At 38.9% G+C, this 13074-nt stretch overlaps 1 protein-coding gene across 4 annotated transcripts in view; it reads right to left on the bottom strand.

Annotated features, from left to right (window-relative positions):
* Positions 1 to 13074, bottom strand: part of LOC116177400 — a 271284-nt gene that overhangs the window by 56679 nt on the left and 201531 nt on the right. The window lies entirely within an intron of this gene.

The raw sequence follows: 13074 nt of genomic DNA, 5'->3' as shown, positions 1-13074 counted from the left end.
AATATTTTCCAAACTCTCCACCCTTTTTATCGCTTTTTTGCAAATTTATTTGGAAAAAGGTAGCTTTTTAATGGCATTTCGGCCGGATAGTTGACTGGCTGGGAGCAAATGCGCGCCCGTAGAAGAACGCTTGTGGAAAGAGGAGTGTACAATTGTACACGCACCTACCGGGGCCATGTATTGAACAACTTTAGAGACGGGGCTTCAAGATCTGGGGTCAGCGACATCTGGACGACATCCCCGACTACCGTGGTATTTTTCAGTGTGTCGTCGGAGAAATCTGTTAAACGTGCCCAACTCCTGCGACCTGCGTGACGACATATTGTTGTTTTCGGAGAGGCGAAATAAACCACTTGTTGCAAGGCACCTGTCATCGAGGGGTAATCGGCTTCGGCCGCCTAAAAGTTGCCTTTCGGATAAAAAATTGGGCTTGCAAAATTTTTCTAAAAAAAACTAAAAAAACTGTACACTTTAGAAAAATTTTGCAAGTGCATTTTTTTGTTCGTGATATGGATAATTTAGGGCCAATTCTACAATGAAGGTATATACCGAGAATAAGCTATATCTAGAATAAATGTCGACGGTTGCGTTAGTTACCATTGTGTCAACCAATGGCATACATGTTGCTATGGCAGTTATTCCAGGAATATCTTATTCTCCGTAAAAGTGTAATTGTAAAACCGGCCCTTACTGAACCTCTGAAACTGTGAAAAAATGTCAATCTTTGAAACTTCGAAACCATGTCAATAAGACATACCATCATATTGACAAAATCATACTGATTTTTTATGATGATAATTCAAAAATGGCATCAGAAAAGATAGTGCCATTTGCAATAAAAAAAGTTCCGGTATCGTTCTGATACAACCGGAAAAGCGGCCATCTTGAAAATATGTTTAAATGAACCGTTTTGATCGATTATTCAAAAAAAGGTAAGGGGTCCCGAATTAAAATTCCAAACCGTTGCTGAGATACTTCTAACTAACACCACCCTGTAGAAACATGATAGAAAAAACTAACTTAAAAACGTTAAGTTGCCCCCACCCCTTTTTGAAAATTTGTCATGGTTTAACCGTGATGGCGCTAGCTTTAATTCAAGTGGAGCAATTGATATCCAGATGCATCAGATGCCATAGGTACCAGCGACAAAATGCGTAATGAGAGGGGGGGGGGGCTACAAATATTTGGCACTTCCTTTCGGATTGCTAAAAAACGATAATGGCGCAAGAGCTATTATCAGTGATTGTGAGCGCATTGCTTTATAATAAAACGACATCAAATCTGTATGGGGGGGGGGGAAGGTTACCGCTCCTGACCAAGTAGATACGAACCAAACGGACTACGGAGAATGAGGTGCCGGAATAGTCGATACACCCACGATTGGAGTGGAGGTGGCTGCTTAGAGTTGGGGGGGGGGGCACTTCGAAGACCCCCTTACAGGAGGCAGTATTCAATTCATGATATTTTAACCACCCTTAGTGAATAGTTTGCGGCGGTTAATAGTAATATTAAAAAATAAAATACTTCGATTAAGTAGTTGAATGAGTTGCTGAAATTTGCGTCAGTGAACATCTAAAAAATTTGATGTATATGTATTCGGTAGCAAATTTTCTTCTCTACAATTTTTCTCTCTTGCCAATTTTTCTTAAAATGCTTATTTTTGGAGTTATTGAGCAAAAATTCCAAAAAGGTAGATTTTACACCACATAGGGGGTGGTTTTGGGGTGACGAGCTCAACGCATCGGCGCTTGGGTTTCAGACGGTATTTAATACCTTACAACAAAAGTATCTGGCCAAATTTCGGCTTGTCTCTAATTTGTTGAACGTCATGCTGTATGGTCCCTGTGCTAAACAGGATATTAAGAAATGTTCGACTATTGCAATACTAGACACACCAGAGGTTTTAACCATGCTTAGGTTGTTGACAAGACTTAAATCAATTAATGTACAACTAATATTGGTAATTCTAGTTGGCTGTTTTACTATTTCTTTCAACCCTATAGAATCTAGCATACTAAGAAAGTTTGCACCACACAAATTTAAATCCAACAAATTTATATTGAATTGGCCTACACAGACTAAAGGTAAAGCGCTCATTGAACCGAGCGGAACGAGTCGCACTCACCGCACGAATTGCATGTTTTAAGGGGTATGTGCACAACGGAGCAGTGATATACAGACGACATAAGTGGATAGAATCATGACTTTTGACACATTTTATTTCACATTTCGGTTTGTGATGACGATTATTTGTGTTCGCCACAGCTACAAAGTGGTATGTTCTGTGGAATTCACCCTCAAAGGAATACCACACACACACTCACCCAACCAATCAAAAAAGAAGGGAAATGGGAGAGTTTCACCACTTATATCATTTCTCTTTTCGAAACTTCTGAAACTAACACTGCAAACATCCATTTTCAAAAATTTTCTATCAACACGCGACAAGAAGGAAATGAATGCGAAAAATGCACATTGTAAGTACCGTGTATTCTCCAAGCACATGCTTGACCAAGATTCTGCTAGCAGAAAGAATGGTGAAATCGAGGGTGAAATTCATTCTAGTATGCTATTAGCGATCATCAAGGCTTATACTGTATGCTCCGATGCGCACGTACCCTAACTCTTCACAATCCGGGAGAATACTAAAAAGAAGTTCATCAAATCTCATAAAACCTCGTTCATAGACCGATTAGGTGGTCTGTATATTACCCCTATGACTATTCGTTTGCTGTTAAGTATGTAACTTATCCATAAGTGCTCAAAACTGTCATACTTTCCTTTAGTGTTTTGCTCCTATTGGCTGCCAACTGACTTTCAATGTGCCTTTATCTACACTTTCCTTTGGTAATTTCCAACATTAATGACACTTATCATTTAAGATGTATGGTACTATACTTTCAATACTGATAAATTTGGTATACGGGTATACAAAACCAAATTGTTAAACAATCCCAGTTTTATTCGAAGGCTTGATAGAAACCACAAATTGCTGTAATCCTTGAGAATGTCGATGAGGAGGGAAAATCTCGGAGAAACTGGAAACATGGCAAAAGCATCGTGGAGTTTTGTCTATTACTTTAATATAATTGTATATTGTAACATAGCTTCTCTGAATCCAATCTAAGGTACTCGAAAAAATTAATTTATTATTAAACGTAATGATGCATTTCTTTGAGTCCCACGGTGTCCAAATTAAAAGACTTCCGATTTTTTAAACGAAAAGGGGCCGAGGCACCACGCATCTCTTAGATTAGTTTCGTGCACACTAATTGCCGCATTAGAGTAATCGCGTAGAGAGAAAAAGCCCGGTGCCTATTAAGCTAACATATACTAAATTTACCATTATAATCAACATCCTGTACTTGTGCCCCTTGTTTATGGTTGTTACACACCTTTTCCTGTTTCGGTATTGTCTTGCAAAGTAGGTTTGTGTAACTCCCAACGAATGCGTAAAATGTTTGGATGCTTTAGGTATTGCAAAACGTTGGTAATAGCGTAGGCGGTACACATTTTTTCGCTGCATTTTGTGACAAAAGCATGAAACTCGGTACACATGTTTATTAGGTCCAAATAAAACTTTTGACCCGCAGCACCCACCGAAATTTTCGTGTGGGTTCAAAATTTGAACACTTTTGTTCAAAAGGGTGTTCAAGGTTTTAAACCTGTAAAAATTGACGAATTTCGGCATTCTAGGGGTCGTTTTTGAATGATTTAGGGTCGCTGGTGCCAATGGCGGCATTAAATAAGTTTCATATCTGACCCTTAGGCCTCAAATTTGGATTATTTTCAAAATAATGGTTAAATTTGTATTTGATAGTTTTAACCCTGCGTGATGTTTCGGATGTCGATTCCAGCTAATTTGGACGTGCACTACACGTTAGAAATGTTATATTGAAGTTAAAACAGTTTCTGGTATGTAAATAGGCCGTTAATCGTTCAATAATTTGTTCAAAATTTGGAAATTCCATACTTGAAGGATTTTGCCGTTCTTGGTGTCGTTTCCATATAATTTGTGGTTGCTGATGTTGATTTTGTATTCAGAAAACAGATGAGACTCATAGTTAGGCCCTTTCCAACTATTTTACCTATTAAGAGGGAATGTTCGGCGCAGTCATACCCTTGTTGTCCCGGATTGCAACAACTATTGAATGACAAAGAAAGATAAAAGAGACGGGCATTTCATTAAGATTCGGAAGTGAGCATGTTCTTTGACGGGGTATGCCGCTTATACTTCCATTATTTCCCTCCCGTCATCGCTTGTTGGGAAATGTGTACTTCCAATCAGTCTTGAGCTCACTCCACGACAAGTAACATCACGCAGCGAGCTAGTTCCGTCCGATTCGTACTCCTTGAAACAAGAGTGTCGCCAGCTGATGGTCCAGGCCCCAGAGAGGGGCAAGTTGACATATGAAGGATAAAAAAATTATTAATTGTAGGTATAGTGCAGAGCACATAAACTTTTACTTTTGTACTGTCTTACCTCTACAACCACAATAATTGTAATAAGGAATTATCGGTCAAGAAAACCAGGGCACTTTGGTTTTTGGAATGGTTGCTTTGCATTTTGCTACTTTTTTTAATCTCTAGACGGGGGCAACTGCCCTCCCCTGCCTCCCCTCTGGCGACGCCCTTGTCTTGAAGTGAGGATATCGCAATGATACCGTGAAACGCGATCGATCGCGACGCAGGGCCTGGGGGTGCTCCGAAGTCGCCGAGGCAGCCCCCGAAGTACATCAGACGGCAGGCGGTACGATTAGGCCGCGAGTCACAGGCGTTTTAGGCCCTGCGCGTCGCTGTAGGAACTCTACGCGCATATTGAGAAACCGTTACCACCATGACCAGCCAGAAGCCGGTTCTGGCCGCCAGCCTTCGAGACCCTACATCAATAGCACTGGTAGAAGAAATTTAGCCCCTTGGAACTTCGATGCACAGGCTTTGTGCCACTTTGCTTTGTTCTAAATAAAAGGAGCTTTAATCCCCTTCCCTTCGTTGAGTTGTTGCACCAGATAACCCGCGTCTAGCGTGTATGCATAGGGTAGTAAAGTAACTGCTCCAAGTTCGTACCAAGAGATATATAGCTCGTGTTACGCTTCGCAAGCACTGTATTACTGGCAGAGCACACAAGTTTTTTGTTGAATTGCTCTGCCATAAACAACACATTTGTCAGTTCACCGTCAGCGCACCGCTCACCAGTGAGATTGGCGCCGCCAGAACCAGCTTCTGGCTGGTCAGATCATGGTGGTAACGGTCACTCCATATGCACGCAGGGCCTAAAACGCCTGTGACTCGCGGCCTAATCGTACCGCCCGCCGTCTGAGATACTTTGGGGGCTGCCTCGGCGACTTCAGGGCACGCCCAGGCACTGCGTCGCGATCGATCGCGTTTCACGGTATCGTTGCGGTATCCACATTTCCAGGGGCACGAGTCGGTCGGAACTAGCTCGCTGAGAGATGTTACTTGTCGTGGAGTGAGCTCAAGACTGACTGATGGAAGTATACAGATTTCCCAACAAGCGATGACGGAAGGCAATAATGGAAGCATAGGCGACATACCCCGTCAAAGAACATGCTCACTTCCGAATCTTAATGAAATGCCCGTCTCTTTCGTCTTTCTTTGTCATTCAATAGTTGTTGCAATCCGGGGCAACAAAGGTATGACTGCGCCGAACCATTCCCTCTTAATAGGTAAAATAGTTTGAAAAGGGCCTCACTATGAGTCGCATCTGTTTTCTGAATACAAAATCAGCATCAGCAACCACAAATTATATGGAAACGACACCAAGAACGGCAAAATCCTTCAAGTATGGAATTTCCAAATTTTGAACAAATTATTGAACGATTAACGGCCTATTTACACACCAGAAACTGTTTTAACTTCAATATAACATTTCTAACGTGTAGTGTACTTCCAAATTAGCGGGAATCGACATCCGAAACATCACGCAGGGTCAAAACTATCAAATACAAATTTAACCATTATTTTGAAAATAATCCAAATTTGGGGCCTAAGGGTCAGATATGCAACTTTTTTAATGCCGCCATTGGCACCAGCGACCTAAATCATTCAAAAACGACCCCTAGAATGCCGAAATTCGTCAATTTTTACAGGTTTAAAACCTTGAACACCCTTTTGAACAAAAGTGTTCAAATTTTGAACCCACACGAAAATTTCGGTGGGTGCTGCGGGTCAAAAGTTTTATTTGGACCTAATAAACATGTGTACCGAGTTTCTTGCTTTTGTCACAAAGTGCAGCGTTTACCTCGATATTCAGTTGTACCGCCTACGCTATAATCAGATAATACAATAAAGAGAATTTATGAAGACGATCTATTGTTTGTTATCCAATCTTATATCAAATAATGATTATACGACTTTATCACTTGTCACTTCGCAAAAATAAACTTGAGTATAATTCTAATCAAACAGTCATTCGCGATAGGATAACAGATAACTGATATTTAGTATGAAAGATTCTAATTGCAAGACCACTATTTGAATAAAATGAATGGCCGACTGTATTTACCGAAAATGGGTACTTGGGGAAAGTAAACTGGCTGTTGGTGTGTCGTTAAGGGTGTAAGGAAGAGGGTGATTTGTCCACGCTTTAAGAGGGTACTCCGTTCGTTGTAACAATTGCAAAGAATAATGTTAATTTAAAGTATGCAGGCACTGAGATTGTACCAATTAATTAAAGTGACCACTTTTTCAACTAAACTGAACGCTTCCTTGAGTTATAATAAAAATGGTCCCTTTACTAACAATAAAATAATAATAATAATAATAATAATAATATATTTAGCCCTGTTTGTGTGCCATGCACTTACATTGGTCAACATTAGAAGTAAAAAATACATATAAAAGTAACTACACAGTGTATATAAACAATAAACAATATCACAAATTAAATCTAACCTATGCAATGCATCCTTTTGATGCTGCTGAAAATTCATCAAACGAATAAAACGCATTTTCCAGTAAAAAAGTTTTGATCACAGATTTGAACTTTGAGGTGCATAATTCCCTGGTCGCAGTGGGAAGGCTGTTAAAGAAATGCTGGGCTTGCCAAATCGCTCCGTTTTGGGAAGTACTGAGACGGCAGAAGTCCATGTGAATGTTTGTTTTTGTACGAGTGTTATATTTGTGTTTGTCGCAATTTAAAGAGAATTGATTTATATTGTTTTTTATAAAGCACACCGATTCCATTATAAATAAGACAGGGGAAGGTTAATATGTTTGATTGGATAAATGCTTTTCGACAGTCTTCCCTATAACCCAGACCGTGCATGACGCGAATTGCCTTACGTTGCAGTTTAAAGATCTTACGCCAAGAGCAGCAATGTCCCCAAACCAAAACTGCGTATTGAAGTATACTTTGCACCAGCGAATAGTAGGCAACTTTGACCACTTGAGGGGAGACGTTATTCACAAGTCGACGTAAGAGAAACAGTCCTTTACAGAGATGTTTACTAATAGTCGCACAATGTTCTTTAAAGTTCAGGCCTCGATCCACTACACAGCCGAGGAATTTGGCACTTGGAACTATATCAATTTGTTCATTGTCACATGTAGATTTTAACGAGAAATGCATAAATGCCGTTTTTGCGTTATTCACTTTTAGTTTATTACATTGACACCAATTATTAATTAGATGCATGCTGTCATTCGCGATCTTGAAGGCCGTTTTGATATTTCTGTCTGAGATGAGAAGCGTTGCATCATCTGCATAAAGGATGCACGTAACATTGCGTGGTAACTGGGAAGGCAAATCATTGATATACACTAAGAACAGTAGAGGCCCCAAGATTGATCCTTGCGGAACACCACTTTTTATAGGCAATCTTCTCGAGAGAACATTATTTAAAGACACGCACTGCGTCCTGTTAGTTAAATACGATGCTAGTAATAAACAGCTTGAATCTTTAAAATTATAGAGATGCTTCAGCTTGTTTATCATCGTATTATGTTCGACACAATCAAAGGCCTTTGACATATCGATAAAGGTGGCTACGGTCTGTAGGCCCCTCTCGAATCCTTGAAGGGTAGAGGTTGTAAATTCCATAATGGCGTTCGATGTTCCGCGTCCTTTGCGAAAACCAAATTGTTTGTCGTATAGCAACTTGTTTTGTTCAAAAAAAGCGACCATTTGTGAATATAAAATTCTGTCCACAATTTTGGAGAAAATGGGTAGAATTGAGATCGGCCTATAATTATTCATATCGCCCACGTCTCCCTTTTTATAAATAGGAATAACCACGGCAGCTTTGAGTATGTCCGGAAAAGTGCTAGAGTTGATTATGGAATTGATGACGAGCGTAAGGGGTGGTACAATTAAACTGATATTCTTTTTTATGAATTTGGCATTAAATCCATAAATGTCTCTACAGTTGCTCCCTCTTATCTCGGTGATGGCATCCCGCACTTGGATTTGCGATACATTGAGAAATGCGAATTCTTGTGTTGGTCTGGTGACATTATTGGCGAAACTCAGCGGGTCGATATTACAAGCTACATTGCTATTGGCAATATCAGTTGCGATATTTGCAAAGAAAGTAGCAAAATCATCGGCAGTTAGTACAGAAGAAATGAACCAAGATGAAGGATTATCCTATTTATAATAAATTCCTTGCAAAAAAATGCGTTTCTCAGGATGGGCCCACACTTGAAAAAATTGTATGCAATTTAAGTCCTTTTTTACTCTTTAAACCTGTTGAATAAATGATCGAATCTTATCTACTTTACAGTAAACTTACGCAACTTATGCATTAAAATCACGTAGGTTGTTACCATGGCCACGAACCTCATAAACGGGTCGGTTCGCTTTTAGCCAAACGACAAATTGTATTAAAGACAAAAGTTACTGCTTTTTTATTGGTTTATAAGGCATGTCGGGCTTTTGTTGGTTCCGTTTCCAATTTCCAATAAATAGCTGAACCCACTGGCAGCCGGGAAGGCGCTTATCGTTAGTGAAATTGGATACTTCATACGCGCGAAGGTAATAGTTGCACAGCTTCATGAAAAAAAGCTGACTATAACCACATTTTCAGCGTCAAGGCTCCTTATATAACAAATTAATCCCATATATACATAGCCCACCACAAAATTCATTTAATCGAGATAGTTTACTTACATACTTCGATGCATGTTAAAATAATTACCCTTAAACATATTTGTAATTAGCCACTACAGTCTCGTATAATGAATGACACCTTTGATTGGCAGATACGTCACTCGAAATGAGTTAAGCCGACGGCTAAATGTCAATAGCATACAAAAAAACTATTATCCGCGAACATTCAACTGTTTCAGACGTCCGAAAGATCACCACATGAAATTCTCATTCTGGTTAAATATTAAGATGACAATTTATTTTTGCGGTTCTAATAGTACGCAACAATATCCTCTACTGCACAATTCTACTTTATTTTTGCACGTTTAATTTGTCTGTTGTTCGTATTTATAGCAATATTTCTTTGCTAATGTTGCCCTCGATTTAAATTTGACAGCTCCACAACTTCGTTAGCGTATCAGCGCGAATGATTTCCGAAAAAACGGATATGACTCGGTAATTTACAAGTATTAAGACTTAACTTCGCTTACGACTGAACGCGAATTTTCCTTTCACAAAATAAAACACACCCTGTGCTAATTTACAGGTGGCTGGTTCAACTTAACTCACGGCTCAACGTGATTGTCCTAATGGTTATCTCAGAACAACTAACTTTCCACTACTTTACTTTTTTTCTTGATACACATTCCATGAGGCAAACCTTTTCTACCTATTAACTAACTTCATTCCTCCAATATGATTCATTGACGGCTGTAAATCTGCAAGTTGTTCCCGATTTTTATGATGACCAGAGGCCGAGAAGTTTCAATTCTTAGATGTGTATAGTTACATTTGTAAGTACCGTATTAATTTTTGATACTTTCGGTAAATTCGATATTGTTTCGCTTTCCCGTAGAAACCGCTACCGAATCCGATTATTTACTGTTCCCGTTTAGGGAAATTGCTGTGCGCTTTAATTTTGTTTTAGAATTCATCGGTAGCCGCCCACCGCTTGCACTTTAGAATTCCTGGAGCTACTGTTTACTCTGAGTTTACTTGAGGCTTCCGAGACCGATCCACCAAAACCACTCTTACCCCCGACCTTGAGCAAGGGCAAGGTTGCAGCATCCTTGGTGGCGCCCAAGTTGACCGTTCCGCCGTTGTAACCGCTGCCATAGAGTTTATTGAGTTGTAATTCTTTTTCTTTCTTAATAAAAGTTTATTTTTATTAATTTTCCGTTTAATTTTTAAGCTCACCCATTGGGTGTGATCTACCGAAGTTGGTCGCAAAGTCAGGACGTAACACAACAAAAATATATGAAATCCTGCCAAATAATGAGAACACTAACTACTACTACAATTTTAAACATCACCCTTATAATTTCATCACGAAGCAATACATCAACAAAATGAGAACACTCTTTATATCTTTCATGAACCAAATTAAAAAGAAACGTACAACCACAAAAAAATTCAACTTCAGGCCGTGAACTGGAAGACCCAACCTGCTTGCCCAAACTACCAGACTAATAAACGTTACGTTACTATATCGAACCGTGTCTGAAGGAAGAAAAATAAAACCTCGGCCACTGAAAAGTATAGCTATAAATAGATAAAATAGATTATCAGTAAACTTGAAAGATTATTCAAGAACTCCATATGTGTTGCAAACACTGGAACTATTGTGCCCGTTAAAGTATCTAAAATTGAAACAAAAACAGAAAGAACAACAAAACGTGCTATTCAACAAAGACGTCATCATCCGATGATATTGATTTTCGCCATCTTGGTCAATGCCTTCTCAGCAGGTTCGTACTGTGGCTCTACGAATGGGTTTAAATTTGGCTTAAAAGTTAAATTTACACTCACCCCAAAAACGCACCTCATTAAGTTATGAACAGGATCAGTGGCGTAGCGTTTCAAAATAATAGGAGGGGCGGACCGAAGTCACTTGGGCCCCCCCCCCCATCTCAATTTTTCTTTCGCGGTGTCGATTGGTCATGGTATCACAGAAAAGAACAAAAATAAACGACAAACAAAATGTAATTATGTATTTTTTTAAACCAAATTCTCAAATCTTAAATTGTTTTCGTCTTTTAAGTGATGCTAATTGCAGACTCACTGACACAGAGAGAATGTGAATTGAATCGGTTGCTGTGAGGAGCGGGGAGCAGGTTCTTCGCAGTTCTTGACAATTTCTACGACTACAGGCAAGGCAATAACAGTAGCGCTAGCGCTGTTGTTGTAGTGTGTAGGGGTATTGACCGTATCAGACGTTCACCGTTCACAAAAACTTGCCAAAACGATACTTACCTAGGTATAGGCTTGAATCATGAAATTCAATTCATTTTTTTTTATTTTTTATTACCTATTATACATTTACTACTTACATAGTAGGGGCGGATTGGGCCCCCTCAGCTTTCGAGCCCGGGGCGGACCGCCCCCCTCGCCCCCCCCCTCGCTACGCCACTGAACAGGATGGTAATTGTATATAACAGTTCACTAAAAAAAGAATAACCTCATAGTAAGAGCAAAATATACGAGCGGATAAATATCATAACGAATACCAACGTTGCCACATTTACTAACTGTTTTGTTGCCGTCAAATTTTAGGTTAGAACAGAGGAAGTAAACAAGGTGGGATTAACTGGATTAACCGAAAGAATATTTTGTGGTTATTTACTTTTTAAGTTTAAATAATGAATTATTAACTTGAATGATTTTATTATACACTGATACTGATAATGCGTGTGGACCTTTTCAATTATTTTAAGAGGAATAATGCAAGCTTAAAATGCTGTGCGCTTTTTTAATAGTTCTTACATGTGGCTCTTAATAAAGATATTGAGGAATTTCCATAGTGACCACTTTTCTAATTCGGTCAATACTACTGACTAATAGGTAGGTACCAAGGACGTTGTAGGTACTTACCTTATTTACTTTGTGCTGTCCTGCTGTCAAACTAGTAGTTAGATGTTATTGCTCAAGAAATTGAAGGCATTGAATAGTTTGCAACTACTTACATTAAAATAAACTGGAATAACTAACATATCTGTGTTAAAAAAATTAAAAATTTGCCACTTAAAAAATCATACATTTACAACATTCAAAAATTTTTAATAGACGGTCAACAAAGCAAATGCAATACATGATCTACACATAAATAAAAAGTCAAGTATTATGATTCGAGTATTAATAGTATAAAGTTCCACCTTAACCTAATTAATCAAAAAAGCAAGTTTCTTAATTGAAAGGTACTGTGTAATACGGTACACTTGAACTTCAAACACTTTCAAAATTTAAACCACACAAAACGAGACTTACGAGACTTAAACATCAAGCTGATAAAGACGAAGAAACATAACCACAAATCTATCTAACATATCATTAATCAGATGGTTAAATTTGGTAACGTTGGTATTTGTTATGATGTTTATCCGCTCCTCAAAATATACCATGTGTTTAGGATAGAGTTAATAACCTAAGGAGCAACTACAAGTCAACGAGTCTTAGTAAGAAAAATCAACATCATTAACGTAACCAACATGGAGGTAACATTTTCAACCCTACACATCGTAAGAAATCAATAAACAGTGGGGTACCCTCGTGGAGGTAACACAGAAGAAGTGACGGAAAGAGACCCAATGCAAAGACTTGACTTTAGTAGCTTGGACAAATGGACGAGATCTACTAAGGGCATATCTTTCATTCTCATCTAGGCCATTCTGCAAGAAGAAATATAGCTAGAGAATGTCAAAAAGTGGGTAAATACACCGATTTCATGGACGATTTTCACCGTGATCGCAACTTCTGTTCAGACAACAAAGTTCTGGTGTTGTTTTACACAGCGTTGGCGCACGACAATGTACATACATTTTAATATGGGAAGGGAACGTGTAACATGACCTTCTTGACTTTTTCTAGCCATTCCAAATACTCAAATGCTGGGCGATTTCACACTGATCATAATTGCTATTGAGACAAGTATGTTTTTTAGGCTTGAAGAACTATCGTTCATGAAATCA

Source organism: Photinus pyralis, unplaced genomic scaffold (assembly GCF_008802855.1).
Source record: "Photinus pyralis isolate 1611_PpyrPB1 unplaced genomic scaffold, Ppyr1.3 Ppyr1.4_LG7, whole genome shotgun sequence".
Lineage (NCBI taxonomy): Eukaryota > Metazoa > Arthropoda > Insecta > Coleoptera > Lampyridae > Photinus > Photinus pyralis.
This window is presented reverse-complemented; position numbering and strand designations above follow the sequence as displayed.